The sequence below is a fragment of the Cyprinus carpio genome, chromosome A1, assembly GCF_018340385.1.
Source record: "Cyprinus carpio isolate SPL01 chromosome A1, ASM1834038v1, whole genome shotgun sequence".
NCBI classification, from domain to species: Eukaryota; Metazoa; Chordata; class Actinopteri; order Cypriniformes; family Cyprinidae; genus Cyprinus; species Cyprinus carpio.
Window position 1 is genome coordinate 21,492,656 of NC_056572.1, and position 17,203 is coordinate 21,509,858.

The following is a 17,203-nucleotide window of genomic DNA, read 5'->3' on the forward strand; positions in this document are numbered from 1 at the left end:
CCTGCTGGCGTAGCCCAAACAGTGGAGCGATGAATTTGGGGTAGAATGAACTGTGTCATTATTTTATTATGCGACACGCTTTCTTTCTTTGTCTTTCTGATATCAGCTTTCATTATAAACAACATGCACAGTTACTTGTATCATCACAACAAAGGCACATTACTGTTAGCAACCCACTAGATCAAAACATGATTTATCTTGTGAAGATTAATCAATACAGATCATAAAACCATTGCTGAACTGGGTTTTACACGACATTTAAGCCAAGGTTTCTATCTGTAGGTTAGTGGTCAATTCATTCGGATCCCTGATGGCTGTCTTGAACATGCCGAGAGATACTTTCCATGATAAACTCATTTGGTAAAGGGGTGTGGGGGGGTTGACACTTTAACTGAATACAGGAATGACTTTAGCGGAAGTAGGCTCTTAAGATCATACTTTATTGCGACAAACAGGGGCTAGTTGGTGCACAATATTTCTCGATCCATGAATATTTTTTTCAGTCTAAACATATTACCACTGTCCTGCCAGGATGCAAGTTTCACTGAATAGTTTGACACAATGCAACCTTGTCATGAGTTAATTTTAAATAAAATAAAATCAATAAATAGCACAAATGATTATGGTAAATCTCAGCATGTAGATTTAAATGAGCAAATACCTGAGTGAGTTTTTTGATTGCACTCATAATTTGCGGTGATTAACATGTTTTTCTGACATGTTTATACTATTTTTGCAACAAGTTATTTTAAACCCTAATTGTGAAGCAGTGTGCTAGCTTTTTTATTTCTCAAACAACCCTTGTTGTGGGAAGACATAACCGCATGTACATCCGCCTAATTCCAGTAATGACACTGGCAAGATTTCACCAGGCCTCACTTTTGTGTGAGATAGTGGTTTCAGTGGAGCTGGAGGAATCATTTTCCCTTGTAATGAATTGGCCACCATTGAGTCCATGACCCGCACGGTTAACCCTAACGCTTTTTTTTTTTGTTTTTTTTTTTTATTTTTTTTTGTTTTTTTGGATAGGCAGTTGGCAATAATATGTAATATATTTTAACATAAAAACACATAAGACAATTGCCCTGAACTCAAATGTACAAAAATACAAACTGTCCTGGCAAAAAAGAGTTCAACCTTTCAGTTATAATCAGCTTATTTGACCTGAGTATTGTGTTCACTGGGTTTCTTACTTAGAACCCACGTGCAATTACAAAAATATAAGATTATATTCACAGGATGACGAATTTCGCAATTAACATTCTAAAAATACTTTCAAAACCATACTAGGCATGTAGTGACACCACAACTCCTTTTTTTGAGAAAATACCTAATCTTATGTAATTATGTAAATCAAACCGGATTGATATTGCCTTTGAAAACTATAACCACTATCCCCGGATCTCCCTATCATTAACATTAAATCCAACCGTTTGATCTTTTATTTTTGTAAGTTTCTTTTTGTAAATCGCCAACATTCACTTGCATATTCACCATCTTATTGACCCGTTCATTTGCATGACCCTTCTTCTTCAGGTTTTAATACTATATCCTATAGAATAACTTTACAGATCCTTTTGCTTGGTTAGCGAAAATCCCTTGAGCTATCTTTTAATGCATGGTACCAATGATCGTGCAGTCAAATATTCCTGAGGAGACGTTCCGTGCCCCCCTCATATCCCGTGCAGTACTATAAAATTTTTCCGCTTGAAAATCATCATTTCTGGTACATTTTATATAATATAATATATTCTAATTATAGCACCTGTTCATGTTCATATTAATAGAACAAGCTTTTCTTGCAATAAGAGGACATTGAGTTGGTAATTGAAAAATGTAATAGTAAACAAATGATATATATAGATATATATATTATCATATATACTGGTTTATAATATAAATATCTATAATATAGTGATATAAGATATACAGTTTTTTAATGCAATCTTTTTTTTTCTTTTCCCCAGAATGCTGAAACTAAGATTTATAATACACCTGAATGGTAATTAGTCAGAACCGACCACCTTGTGGTCTCTTCTTGTTCTCAGTATCTCACAGGTTGCATCTGGATCACAACAGCTGAGTTCATCCACCCCAATGCATTCCAAGGCCTCACGCTCTCTTCGCCTTCTCCAAACTGGAGGGCAATCAACTTCAGCAGCTCGCACCCAGCCACCTTATCCACTTTCTCTATTCTGGGACACTTCCCAGTTTCCACCCTGAAAGCACCTGTACCTGTCTTGTAATTACTGACCACTTTGTCACAGGAGGATGCTATGCAGGCATGCCCTACCTGGAGAATCTCGGCCTGCAATGGGAACACTGTGCACCCGTGTTCTATGACTGATCGCATGAGGTGGTTAAAAGAATGGAATAAAAATTTAACCAGGTAATTATCCTAATTATTGCAACAATTCATGTTGCAGTATGAACATACAAACAATGAGCTATTGTATCAGTTTCAAAGGGAAAATGTAGTAGAAATCATGAAACTGTAATAATCAGCTGCAGGGATGTTTATGGTTTTACTGAACTCATACTTAGTAAAATGTAGTTGTAGAACTGTTTCCAATGCTTATCACTTTATTTATCTCTTGATGAAGTTCCCACTTACTGTACTCGACCACCTCCTCTTTCTTTTCCAGGAGTGTGCTGAAATGTAAAAAAAGGACAAAGCCTATCCAGATGGCCAGCTATGACCTGCCCTGTGTTTTTCTTTAAAACAACTAAAGAAACAGCTCCAGGAGTTGGAGCAGCCCATGTGCTTGCAATCGTCCCATCATCAGCACGGCTCACAGAGCCATTTCACCAGAAGGGACACAGAACTGTGGACCTTTGACAATTGATGAATTTCGTCGAACCCTTGGCAACATTTCCTGGGCCTGTCAGATGATACATGGACATCAAGTAGACCTTGAAAATGCGTGTCACGTGAGCCAAGAGAGCTGAACTGCATAAGCTGGGTACTAGGTTAAACCAGTATTCAAATATCAGCAGCAACCCAGTGACTCTGACGTTAGATTTAAAAGTGTGCATTGACCGGTCCCAGTTATGAGAGGTTGTGAGATTGATTGCATAATTACAGTGATGTTCCAGCCCACCTTCAAAGAGAAATTATGTTGAGTAAGGAATCTTACACAAGCGTTAGTATTCGCCCAAGATGTTGAAAGGGATGCTCTCTGTCACATACAAGGAGTAAAAAAGCTTAACCTAGCAGCTGAACCACCCTGGATAATGCAGTCATCAATGGACCTTCAGCTAAACAGACTTCAGTCTACAAGGTAAAAGTGTTTTCGACTATAATTCTAAGCACAGCACCATATGATCTGAGGTTCATGGCGACAAAGGAATCTATAAGACAGCAGAAGTAGGGGCTGGGTTGTAAGTGAGTCCAAGAACGACACTAGAACGATGCAGGCTGCTGTTTGTGGGAAGTCACTGGCTGAGATTAAACTGTTCCATACAAAGCTCAGGGAATGAATCAGTTAAATGGATGCTACCCGATGGCTCTACTTTAAAAACACTATCATAGCAATGTTGATAACAGGCTTCAGCATCAAACTGCTGGTCTTCTTAAAATCAAAAGGTCTGTGGATCATTTCCTGATTCAAGGGGAGTAGTTGTATACTGTATGCACAGGTTTCAGATCGACCTTACTATTACTCCCTTTTCGCCCCTAAACTCAGGGAGGAATCCTCAAGTCCACCCTGGAGGGAAAGGGAGGGAGGAGTAACAGAGCCAATGACAGGATTCACAGGTGGACCTTTTATCCTTCCCCCTCATGTGTTGCCACTGGATCCCCTGGATGATGAAATACACTGGATTCTCCACGGATGGTTAGCATATAAACAAGTGGGTAAACATTTCCAGGATATTTGTGGCTTCACAATGGATCTCTGATTTTTATTAGACACAGTCAGCTTTCCAGACAATGGATACTATAAGTGTGTAGCAGGAAATCAGCATGGGATGGATACTTTGGCCACAAAAGTAATAATATCAAGGCCACCAGGTTTACTCCCATTAAGGAAGTACTCTAGTAGCCCTCAACCTGCTGAGGAGTTTCAACCCAGTCCTTGTGACAAACGACATGGAGTCTTCGGGGGATAATGAACCTGAAGAGTTTTTTTTAGACAAAGTGCTTCCTAGGCAAGTGGATTTACCCAATCGGAGGCCCCGGGGGGGGGGTCCCAAGTGTGGGAATAAGGAGAGGCCATCCATTTAGGAACTCTTGGAGACGCCCTGGCACACCACGGAGGAGAGTAGGTAGCCCAGTAGTGGATAGGGGTAAACACAGTAGAGACAAGAAGAAAAACTGCATTGTCAAACAACCAAATAGACCCAAAGCGCTGGGCTAGCATTTTGGCGAAAGTTCGCAGTGGTGGAAAACTAGTTTAAAAACAAACTACTCCAAACTATGTTCAGACCAGTTCAAACAAATACAGGAGTCAGAGACTGCCTACACAAAGCAATCAGAAATTGCTAACAAGATTGAAGCATCGTCTGCAGACGGTACAACGATAGAGGGCACCTGGGCACCAGTAAAGGATGTGTTGTACTCTGTCACAATGTCACAGATGCCCACTGAGGCTACTGAGTACAACTTGGGATATAAGAGCTCTGGATTCTGAGGATTCAAGACATGTTGAATACCAGATAGCTGCTCCTGAAACAGATCCAAATACAGATTTGTTTACAGTTAGCACATATATCACACAACCCACAGTTGGACCACAGATGACCATTTTACTTTTGGGAGGATTCAGAGGTTGCAGAAGGAGTTGCAGTGAGCACTGTATGGAGCACAGCATCATATGGAAACCCATTTACAGGAAAACCAAAGCCACACAATGGATGGTGGCAGGGTAACTGAATCATTTCAAAAAAGTCTGATGACGAAGAAGAAGATGAAGAACACAGGGTTTTGCAAAATCCTGAGCTTGTGGGAGAGATTTATCAGGGAGGGATGGATCACAGCTTATCATTGACCACAGCAAAAGCCTTCACAGAACCAAGTACAGAACAACGCTGTGTACTCTTTTACTGAAATTCTTACTACAATTAAGCAAAGACCACAACACCCTACAAAAGCACATAACTCAGAAGAAAACATAATGTCTCAAAAATTCCACTGCTTCTTACTGTGACACCAACCACCAAACCCACTTCAGGACATAAAGCAACCTTCACTAATTCATTTAATGCTTCTTCCTCACGTGCTAGGAACTCATCCAGTTTGAGGAGGAGGAATGGTGGAAGACGAAGAAAGAAAGCCTAATCGAATTAGAACTAAGACAAACAGTTCTAAATCATCAGTATATGTCACAAATGTCACCCCACAGCCCACTTCAGCTTCAATTGTGGAGGTTACAAATGGGTTTTCAGTGATTACTAAGACAACTGCCTCCTCTCAAACTAAAATAGAAACATCTTCATGGGCCAAAAGTGCAGGAGTCAAGATGAATATTACTGTTCCATTAACTGGCAGCCAACGCACCCGTCACTAGGCAAAATGACTCATGAGGAGAACACAGATCCATTATACAGTGGCAGGGAATAACAAAAATCCATACATCCAAATTCCATGAAAATGTATCTATGACAAAGGGTAGACACTCATCTGATTCTAAGCCAGCTCAAGAACTTATAAACACTGCCAATAGTACCACAGTGTCTCCATCAATATTCAGTCATTTGGAAGAGAACAAGAAAAGGCAACTATACAGACAACTATACTATCCAAATTGTCCCCCCATATTACAAATCCTCCTGTGAAGGCAGACGTTCATGAGTGGTTTACAAGCATGCATGACCCCTGCAGCTAAACATTTTGAAGAGACTCAACAGGGAAAAATGAAAGAATACAAGAGAAAAAACATTATCCCCCAGCTCGATCCAACATCAGACAGCTCTCATGCACAATTAGAGGAACTTCCAGGTGCAAGTCCAGATAACACAAACATCCAATAATAACCCCACAGAGACTGAAAACATTTTGTCCTACAAAGAGCTTGAAGGAAGGTTTCCTGTGAGGCCATTCACTTCATCTTCCCCAAGCACCCAAAATGAAATTCTTAAAAAATAATTTGGAAATTTCAACAAGGTTCAGCAACAGCTGACACTACAATTTTTGAGGGGGCACAACATAGTTCACAGGTTCCAACAGACAGCCCCCAAATCTCTCCAGTATTAGTGCTTTACAACAACAAACCCAAGCAGGCTTCCCAACTGGCAGCATTCACAACAAAGAAGATTCTTCTTTATCCATGAATCCTTGGGCTTCCATCAGAAAAATGCTGATCTACCTCCAGTTACTAAAGACCACATTACTGCCACAACAACAACTACAGCAGCTCTGAAATTTTCTGTAGTACATACCCATATGTTTTGTTACCCAAATACACCCACGTCTGAAGGCATGCTAGGTGAACTAGACAATGCTAATCACATTCCTGACAGTGACAAAGATATATTTGTAATCCCCAGGCAAAGAAATTATTAGGTAAGATAGAACTTTCACAGAACAAATAGCAGGGCAGGACCTCCAGTCAAACAATTTCCTTATCAGTTAGCCAGTGTTTCTGAGGAAACAGTATCTCAAAATTAGAGGAAGACACCCACAAAAAGACCACTACAAAAACACCCATGACTCAACCACTTCACTCAACTTCAACAGTATCTTCACCCAAGCAAAAACTTCCTGGTAAGCCAGGTGTTCAGGGTAGAGGAAGCTCTTTGATACATTATGCCACATCAGGAGGACCTCAACAAAGACCAACAGCAGTGCCCGAGGGTAGTAACAAACCTCGGATCATCAGCACAGACATTAGATCAGTAACTGCACATGCTGAGACTGATGCCTATTTGCCTTGTGTGGCTGTGGGGAAACCCATTCCCTTCCTTTCATGGACTAAAGTATCCACAGGTAGGAAACAGATATGTTTATCATTATTTAACAATATTACAATTACTTTTCCAATACTTTGCTGACACATGCATGTAGAAATATATTCTGTTGATTCTGTACTAGCATTGTCACTGTTTTCCTGCAGGGGCAAGTGTAACACAGAATACCAAGGTACAAAGATTTGAGGTCCTCCTCTAATGGTACACTCATAATCCACAATGTACTTCCTCTGGACCGTGGCCCAGCGTACCTCTGCAGTGTCCAAAACCAGTATGGAGAGGATAAATTTGTGGTTAATTTAATTGTTTCTGGCTGAACACCCCAGAGTGCTTGCAGCCTCGCTATAGTGAAGTCACAGCATAACCTTGGAGAAACTGTTCGGTTTGTTTTGAGTGTCAGTCCCAAGGGCTCCCTCAGCCTCGGATCACCTGGGTCCTACCAGATAGAAAAATGGTACATTCTAGTGGACCTACTCATGCCAATCCTGCCAATGTCTCAGTCTTATCTAATGGCATGCTTCACATGAAATCGGTCAGTCACATGGATCGAGGAATTTACAAATGCATTGCAAGCAATGCAGCGGGTGCTGATACCATATCTGTTCGGCTGACTATTCTGGCCTTGCCACCCATCATTCAGCAACCAAGACATGAGAATGTCACTCTTCCAGAGGGAAGCACTGCCTACTTGAATTGCACTGCCAGGGGTGCCCCTCCGCCTTCCATTGGCTGGATTACCCCTGATGGAATGCAGCTCCGTCCATCACAGTTCATCAATGGACGTAACTTGTTTGTATTCCCAAATGGGACACTCTATGTTCGTAGTCTCTCTCCGACAGATGCAGGGAGGTATGAATGCTCAGTAACCAATGTGGTTGGCACTGCACAGAGGAACCATTATTTTGACTGTAAGGAAGTCCATAATATACTCAAGAGCCAAGATTACATTTTCTTAGCCTCAAAAAACAGATGTGGTCTATGGAGGCAGGTTGCACCTGGACTGTATTGCATCAGGGAATCCAGAACCCAGGATCATCTGGAGGACTCCATCCAAAAAACTTGTGGATGCTTACTACAGGTAATCTAAACACTTCACTGAAGCACATCTCCTTTGCATTCTGGGTTTACTCACATTAGAAAAATATACACATAGCTACTATCTTCCTTTCTTTTTCCTATCTATCTGCATTTCTCTTGCTCCTTAAAGCATGCACTTAGACACTGTTTTCATAACTTTGCATCTTGTTTTGACTGATGAGACATCTTACTCTTTGCATGCAAAATCAAACACTCTAACTGCTCTTCTAAAAGAAGGGCACATCTGGTTGTGAAATCTCAAGGATCAAGAGTGCAACACTACATTAAAAGCAAAAATCTTCTGTTAAGTAACATTTTACATTACAGTGCTCTAATTACACATCTTAAAAATGTATAATGATCATAATAATAATAATGTCTTTTTGTATATTTCAGTTATGATCAAAGGATAAAAGTATCTGCCAACGGTACACTATCCATCATATCTGTGACAGAAAAAGATGATGGTGAATACCTCTGTGTTGTCCGCAACAAAGTCGGGGATGATTTTGTGCCCTTTAAGGTCATCGTCCTGGCAAAACCTGCTAAAATTGAGCAGAAGACAGAGTCTGATAAGAAGGTGATGTATGGAGGAAACCTAAAGGTTGACTGTGTGGCATCTGGACTACCCGACCCTAAAATCCAGTGGGCTCTGCCTGATGGCACCATGATCAACAGTGTCATGAAGACTGAACGTAATGTTGGCAGTCGAAGTCGCAGGTATGTTGTCTTCGACAATGGAACCCTCTTCTTCAATGAAGTAGGGATGCGTGAAGAGGGCGACTATACTTGTTATGCTGAGAACCAGGTTGGAAAAGATGAAATGAAAGTGCATGTAAAAGTAGTTGCAGATGTTCCTGTGATTGCTAATAAGACAAATGATGCAATCAGGGTCCTGTACGGAGAATCCATCTCTCTGCAATGCAGTGCCAAGCGTGAGCCGACACCTCTTATACTGTGGTTTTCACCCACTAATAGAGCCATAAATTCAGGTTCAGGAAAATATTTTATACACGATAATGGGACTCTAGTCATTCAGAAAGTTCAGCGATTCGATGGTGGGAACTATATTTGTCTTGCCAGGAACAGTGCAGGGCAGGATCGCAAAGTGACCAGAGTAGAAATCCTTGTCTCTCCACCTACGATTAATGGCCTCATAGGTACCACAAACTCAATAAGGATTTCTAGTGTGAGAGATCAGCGGAAACTGATTGACTGTGAAACCACTGGTACCCCTGTTCCACGTGTCATGTGGGTTCTTCCAGAAAATGTTGTACTCCCTGCACCATATTATGGCAATCGAATGACAGTACATCGCAATGGCACTTTGGATATCCGTTCAGCGAGAATGACCGATGCAGGCCAGTTAGTCTGCGTTGCTCGTAATGAGGGAGGCGAAACAAGGCTTGTTGTTCAGCTTGATGTAACAGATATTTTAGAGAAGCCCAAAACTTAAGAGTCCTAAAATGGAGTCACTCTTACTGACTGTAGGCAGGACCATAAATCTTAGCTGTTCATTTGATGGGTCACCAACCACAGCTTACTATCCTTCTAAATGGCTCTCCACTACAGAGTGGTGCACAATTCAATAAATTCCTCCACAAGTCCGATGGAACTTTGGTCATTAGTAATCCTGCTCTGTCAGAGGCAGGCACATATCGTTGTTTGGGACGAAATGCTGCTGGAATGGTTGAAAGAACTGTTACATTAATGCCAGGACACAAGCCAGAAATCAGTAACATGTATAACTCACCTGTTAGTCTCATGAATGGGCAGAGTTTACATCTGCACTGCTTTGACAAACACTGAGTCTGTCCGCCTCGCCTGGACCCTGCCCAAGTGGGATGGTCTTAAAACCGACCTCAAAGAGCAGGTCGTTATGCTGTTCTTTCCAATGGTACCCTCTCAATCCAACAAGCCTCTGTCCATGACAGAGGATCATACACCTGCAGGGCCTCAAATGAATATGGAAGCTCCCTACTAACTGTCCCAGTCATCATCATTGCATATCCACCCCGCATCACAAGTGGTCCGGCTCCTGCCACCTATGCTAAAAGAGGAGTAGCAGTACAACTCAACTGTGGGGCCATGGGTATTCCCAAAGCAGAAGTTGCATGGGAGACCCCAGACCGAACACGGCTTATTGTCAGCCCCCAGCCACGGCTGATTGGGAACAAGTACCTCCATCCTCAGGGTTCATTAATCATTCAGAATCCTACAATAAGAGATACTGGATTATACAGATGCACAGCCAGAAATGTGGTAGGGGTTGACACAAAAAGTACATACCTTTATGTGTACTAAGAAAAACAACAAGAGATCTACTCTTCATATGCCCAAGGAACTGCGACGTTGAGCTTAACACAGCTTAATAGCAATAGCATTTGTCAATGTGAAATATAGAAAGGAATCAGCCCAAAAGCAAAAACATTACATATTTGAAAGTAAAACATTGTGAAATGTAAAAAGTTACTACCCTTCAAAAGCTTGGAATGGATTTCATGTAATGTAACCAACCTACTGATATTACAAAGCATCTTTCTGCTTTTACTGTTTGACAATGACAGTTTATGTCTAAATGTATAGATGAAATAAAAGATATATATTTGTAGCCATGAAGAAAAATATAAATGATATATTCTGATTTCCAATAATTCAGAATATTTGCAAATCAGGGATACAATTATTTTAATAATGCATCAAGTAATGAACAAAATCTAATTATTCAAATCATTCATACACGTTTTTTGAATGAATCACATTCCAAATTTTTTTCTTCCCAGTATTAAATACAGATTCTCAGCTTTTAATAGTTACTATCAAATAAGATGCCAAAGGTGCCTACAATAGCTTTCTCATTTGTTTTTGTTTTTTTATCTGCATAGATCTGTTTTTAAAATTTTCATACCTTTCAGTTGTTTCAGTTGTAACACTTATAAATTATTTTTTCTTTGAAAACTAATGTATTTCTATTTGCATATTTTTAATAAAGATGAGTTTTAATAAAAAAAAGTTGGTTGTCACCCAGTCTGATACAGATAACACAGATGCTACACATGAGGAACAATGCCCTTCTGCTCTTCAGAGAAATGGGTTAGAAATCAGAGGCAAATGTTTTGTCAGGAGAGTGATGAAAAAGAGAATTTCCTCTGCGGGAGTTATTGCACTGTCATGAGAATGTGTTACAGAGAAATAAAACATCAGGGATTCAAGGGGGGTGTGATTCCTTTTAGATTGTATGTTTACAACAAGCACCTGATCTTGGTCCATTATCCTTCCTTTGGTGGGACATCCCATAAAAATATGATGATCTTAACAATCTGCATAAACAAAGGCCATCAATCATATTGCACAACAATCTGCTATTAAATATAAATATGATTCTTTAAATACAACATTTGTGCCTAACAATATGAATCAACATGATTTTTTTATTTTATATGATCACTCTCTAGCCTCTGCTAATGACTATTTAAACATTCTCTAACCAGTAAATAAGAGCAGTTCATTAAAATTAGAAATTTTGAAAACTATCATGTAACTAAGTTTTACATGTCCTCTATATATTCTTTAAAAATGTGGGAGAACATTTGGAACTGAAAACGTCTTTACTTCTGTCTCACTATGTGGTACACCTCCTCTGTTTGTTACCATGCATACCCTTACGAAAAAGAAGTTTATTCAAGTGTGCTATTAGTATACTTCTTTTAAACTAAAAATAGGAAAGTATGCTTTTAGTTTACTTTTTATGTACTTCTCAGAAATGGGCTTTATGTACTTCTCAGAAATATACTTAAAAATGACATTTAAGTATACTTGACTTATACTTACAAAAACTCTAAATATACTTGAACTTTACTTAAGTATACTTAATAAAATAAACTTGACGTATACTACTTTTTGGTAAGGGTAGCTTTCATCAAATTCACCCACTTAGTCACACACACTTACTAACTACAGCAGAATATTCTAATATTGAAGTAACACAAAACTGTGGGAAATCTGTGTGGAAAGCAGGAAAAAACTTGATCCCAACAACAAAACCACAGAATGTGGAAGAGGGCAAATAATCCTTATTGGCTATATTGATGACTCTGAAACACGTTATGGCAGCACTGTTTACTTCATTTAGTGGTACATGGGTATGTACCAGACTGTGAGACACAGCACAGGTAGTGTTCAGATTGCTGGAACTATTAAAAAAGAGTATAGTGAAAGAGTTTTTGTCCAGGGTCCATATGTTGATGGACATAAAAGTATGGTTAAACCTAAAACATTTAGATTTCACTTAGACCTCTCGTGTGCTCAGTTTAGAGCAAATATAAAGAGAGAGAGAGTAGATCTTTCAGAAGGGAGGGACCTCTAATCTACCAAGAATTGCATGATTATTGAACCAAATCAAATTAAAGATGCTCTCTAATTGACAGAGTAACATAAATAGCATAAATCGTTCATGACTTCAAAAAGAGCTGTCATGTTAACAAGGCAGAGCCAGAGGGTAATACATGGATTGTAATATTAAAAACATGTGGAACAAGGTTTTAAAAAACAAGATTCCATCAGAGAACTGGTTTTGACTTTTGTCTGGCCACTAAGTTAGCTTACTATAAAAAGTTTTGTGGTGTCTGGCAGATAACATTTGGAGACAGGTGTTGTGTTAAGCATTCTAATGGAGATGAGGCTAAATATGTTTTATAAAACTCTGAGGTTGTACTACCTTTATGATTTGTATTTCATCGTCTTTAAAGCTTTTGCAAACTCCAACTGTTATGCTCTGCCAGTGGAGTTTGTGGAGGTGTTTTAAGCTAGAGAGAGAGTTTTATAGATGGACCTCTAGTGGCCAAGAAATGGCAATTTTGTGCTGTTGTGGCACTAAGAAGAAAAAGACATGTTGAAAACCCATTGTTAAAGCACATTTGACTCTTCTTTTTACAGTGATTTGTGTGGACATTGGACAATAAATACTAAATCATTCTTGTCAGTTGCTTTTCTCATGATTTATATAATAATGATTAATTCTAAAATAATGAATTGATTTGAAACAGTAAGTCAAAATGCCTCCCTAACAGCTATAGAGCATATTTACACTCAGTTCTTTAGGAAAAAACTGCAAACAAAAGATCACAACAAAGGCTAAATCATACAGACAGATCTTATCACGTGTAGGTTCATAATACACAAACTGAATTACTAGATTTTTTCATCTAGATCAGGGGTGTCAAACTCAATTCCCAGAAGAACCAGAGCCCTGCAGAGTTTTGTTCCAACCCTCTCCAACACACCCACACATACTGTACATATATTTAGTTTTCAAAATTAGCCTGAAAGACTTGATAAGTTTGATCAGGTGTGTGTTAATTAGGGGTTGAAACTAAACTCTGCAGGGCTTGTCCGGGGCCCCGCTCAGGAATGAGTTTGTGACACCCGGCTGATCTAGATGTTTAATTTTATATATGAGGACATTTTTCAGAGTAGTATTTTTGATATGATCCAGTGATTGCGGCAAAATACACAACAGAGGTAGAAAAAAACAGCTATATCTAAGGAGGGAAAATTGTAACGGCTGTGACGATGACGGATATACAGTAAAAAAACAAAATATAGAGATAATATTTTATATAATCTCATAAACACACATCAAACACTTACAACACCAAAATTAATCGAGGAAACCGGTCAAGTTTCCTCATGATGTTGTTAAAGGCATCTTTACCCATATAATCAGCGCGACCTTCCTCCCACATACGTCGATGCTCCAGGTCATCCATTTCTGTCACAACAGCAGCCTGCAATTTAAGGGACCATATGAAAAAAAAAAATCTAACTTTAATATAAATATTGCTATCAAAATCATAATTATATGTAGTTTGTGTGTGTTGTGTGTGGGGGGGGGGGGGGGGGGTACTGGGGGATTCATGACTGCAAATTGAAGTCTTAAAACTGTGTTAATGAACCACCGACCACTAGATGGCAGTATTTACAAACACAGACCAATCGGTGTAAACTTCATTTTGTGAAGCAGTGTTATTTTAGTATCATTTTTTTAAAATACTATTTCAGTTTTATTCATATTTTGAAATATTTGTATTTTTACATTTTCAATTTATATTTTAGTAAAAAAATTTTTTGTGTAGAACAAATTCTAACTCTCTTTTTCTATTCTAAAAACTTTTTGAACAAAGCTCAGATACTGAAGTATCTTGGAAAGATGTAATAAGTATTAAAAGAACTACAACAACAAAATCAGCTATTTTCCCAATAAGCAGGTAAATCAGCATATTTTTCTACATACAGCTTCTCCAGTGGCTGGGGCAGAATTCATCAGTACCTCTGGTTCTGTGTGCTCCGATGGAGGGCTGACTGCAGGGGGTCTCTTCAGTATCCCCATCAGAAGGACATCAAAGAGAACTATTCTAAGAGGACAGGATAAATAAGTAAGTGAATAAATACCATAGGCCTCTCCTGAAAAACACTTTTTGCATGACAAAAAAATATGCACATTCACTATATGTTCAATAAATTATAAATACAAAATCAGGATTTGGAGGTGGAGGAGGGGACTAAGATGTGGTGGGCACTGGGCTTCGGCTGATGTTAACTTGGTATTGTATTTTTGTTTAATGCATGTGTTCATTTATTCATAAAAATTTGTTTGAAATTCAAACAATAGGCAAAGGCAAGCATGCATAAATGTTAATGTAATGAATTTTAATTAATAAAGCATGATACACTCTTGTGAGGTAACGTAAATGTGATACTTTTTTATTCAAACAAACATCTGCGCTGGATTATACAGGGAATAGATTGAAGTGGATGGACAGCAAAACTGACAACAATTTTATCCTTTACGCTACTTAAATCAAGGGTTCTGGCCTAGTTTAATCGCTAAGCCTTTGCATTGCCATGTAAAACTGAAACTCTTCGCATTTCATTGGGCTTTGCAACCATCTGATATAGTTTATGTTCTCTTTGGTTGTGGTGAGTCACTGTTGGGTGTGTCACTGGATTTGTCTAAAAGCCCAGAGGGCCACAATAACTTTTTAAAAGAAGGCAGAGTTGATTTAGAGAAAAGACTCAAAGCAAGAGGCAATCAAAACTGCATAGTGTCATTTTTCACAAAGTTTTGCAAACCTTCATTTCTCTGGGCAGTAAACACTACGATTCCTCTGACTCTTCAGATGAGCTAGAGCTGATTGTTAGTGAGTCCAAAGCCAGAGGGTAGAGAGGGCATCATCATCTCTTCTCGTGGTGGGCTTCAGTGGCTGCTCTTTTGGCTTGGTGATGGAGTCTGTCTGAGTGTCTGTGGAGAAAAAGACTGCTGCACTGACTGCAAACAAAAGAGGAAAGCAACAGAGATGACTGACCCAACTTAAATACATATTTAATATATAGGTCCAATTAATAAGAAAATTATGATAATGGCTGTGTGTTAAAATGAGAGTTCACCACAAAAATGAAAAATTCAGGGCATGTACTCAACCTTCATGTGGTTCCAAAAACCCATGTACTGCTTTATTCAAGGAAAGACAAAAAAAAATAAAAAGGTTTTGAAGAAGGTCAAGAAAAAACAAGATTTTGGTTTCCCATTGAATTTCAGTGTATAGAAAAAAAAAATAAAAAAAAACAATGGACATCAAGTAAGGCAGACTGTTGGGCCTGACATGACTAATAATGATGACCTAATTTCAGTTGTTGGGGTTGAGACCATCCCTTTATCAGTGGTTTTAAGTGATTTTGGTGTGGAACGTTGGTTTGTCTTCCTTGAATGCAAAGTCGTTGGAGTAGATTAATTAAAAGGTCTGTAAAGCAATACAGAACGGCAAAAGGGGACACAAAGGTATTATTACTATTTACAACCTAAAAAAAAAAAAAACAGATATCCTGATGTAGTGTATTCTTACATGGTCTTCATTTTTGTCATCCTTTCTTTAAAATTTGTTAAGCTGTCTTTGACTGTAGTACTCCACCCACACTAAATCCATAAAGTGGGGCACTTTCTTGCTGGAATCGAATCAAGATGGATCACTGGCAGCCTGTGATTCTATGAAAGGTTGCCCAGGGCTTAGTCCACCCAGGAAAGTGGACAATGTTTGCATGGTGGCCACTGCCAAAAAACCAGGACATGCGTATTTGTAATACTGGCTATGTTGTTAAATGGTCATATATGAGAAGTTAGCAATCAGTTCACTAAATATATACATCAGCGCATTATGGGATACCTAATAAGAGGGTGTGTGAAAACTTACTGCTGAAATGATGGTAGATGTGTAAACGGCAGGCTGTGAGGTTGCTACACAAAATGGTAAAGAGCTTTTCTAAATCGTTCCACTGCCCACGGTCACTGAAGAAAGTGTTTTACTATGCCCTGGTCTCCTCCTATAAAGTGACACAACACAGCATAATATGCCATTTAATTACATGTTTTGGTAGTGCTAAATTCTTGTGTAAAGAAAAGAAATAATCAATCAATGTCGCATACGATACCATTAAATTTTGTGGGCAGTAAGGTTTTGAATTTTTTAGTTTTTGAAGAGGCCTATGCTCCACCAAGATTAATAGTAGAATACAGTATGCAACATTAAAGGGATAGTCACCCAAAAAGATTGTCATCAGTCATTTACCTCATAATCATGTCATTCCAAAACCTATATATGTTCGTTTATTTATGCGAACACAAAAAAAAAAAAAAAAATATCTATTTGAATAATGATTAAAAGAAACCAAGCGTGTTGGTTCCTTGACTTTCGTAGCAGGGAAAAAACTACTATGTGAAGTCAAGGGGGTACTCGTAAATGCTGGTTTGATACCAACCTTCTTCAAAACTTTTAGTCAGCATAAGAAAGAAACTCATACAGGTTTAGAATGACATGAGGGTGAGTAAATGATGACAAAATATTCATTTTTGGGTGAACTATCATTTTAATATTTACACAATAAAACAGGAATATTGTAAAATATTTTTTAAAAAAAAAAGTAAAAATATATTTTTCAAATGCAAAGCTGGATATTCAGCAGCCATTACTCCAGTCTTCAACATCACATGATTCTTCAGAAATCATTCCAACATTCTGATTTGCTGCTTGAGAAACATTTCTGAATGTTTTCAGGATTCTTTTAACAAAAGAAAGTTCAAAAGAACTACATTTATTTGATATCTTTTGCGATATTTGAAATGGCTTTACTGTCACTGTTGATCAACTGGATGCATTTTTGCTGAATA

General features: G+C 38.6%; 3 pseudogenes; all 3 read left to right on the forward strand.

The window, feature by feature from the left end:
• Nucleotides 1–325: 325 nt before the first annotated feature.
• Nucleotides 326–3,620, forward strand: LOC122145091 (annotated as a pseudogene).
• Nucleotides 3,621–3,781: 161 nt separating this feature from the next.
• LOC122145099 lies at nucleotides 3,782–4,869 on the forward strand (annotated as a pseudogene).
• Nucleotides 4,870–6,605: 1,736 nt separating this feature from the next.
• Nucleotides 6,606–10,287, forward strand: LOC122145186 (annotated as a pseudogene).
• The last annotated feature ends 6,916 nt before the right edge of the window (nucleotides 10,288–17,203 follow it).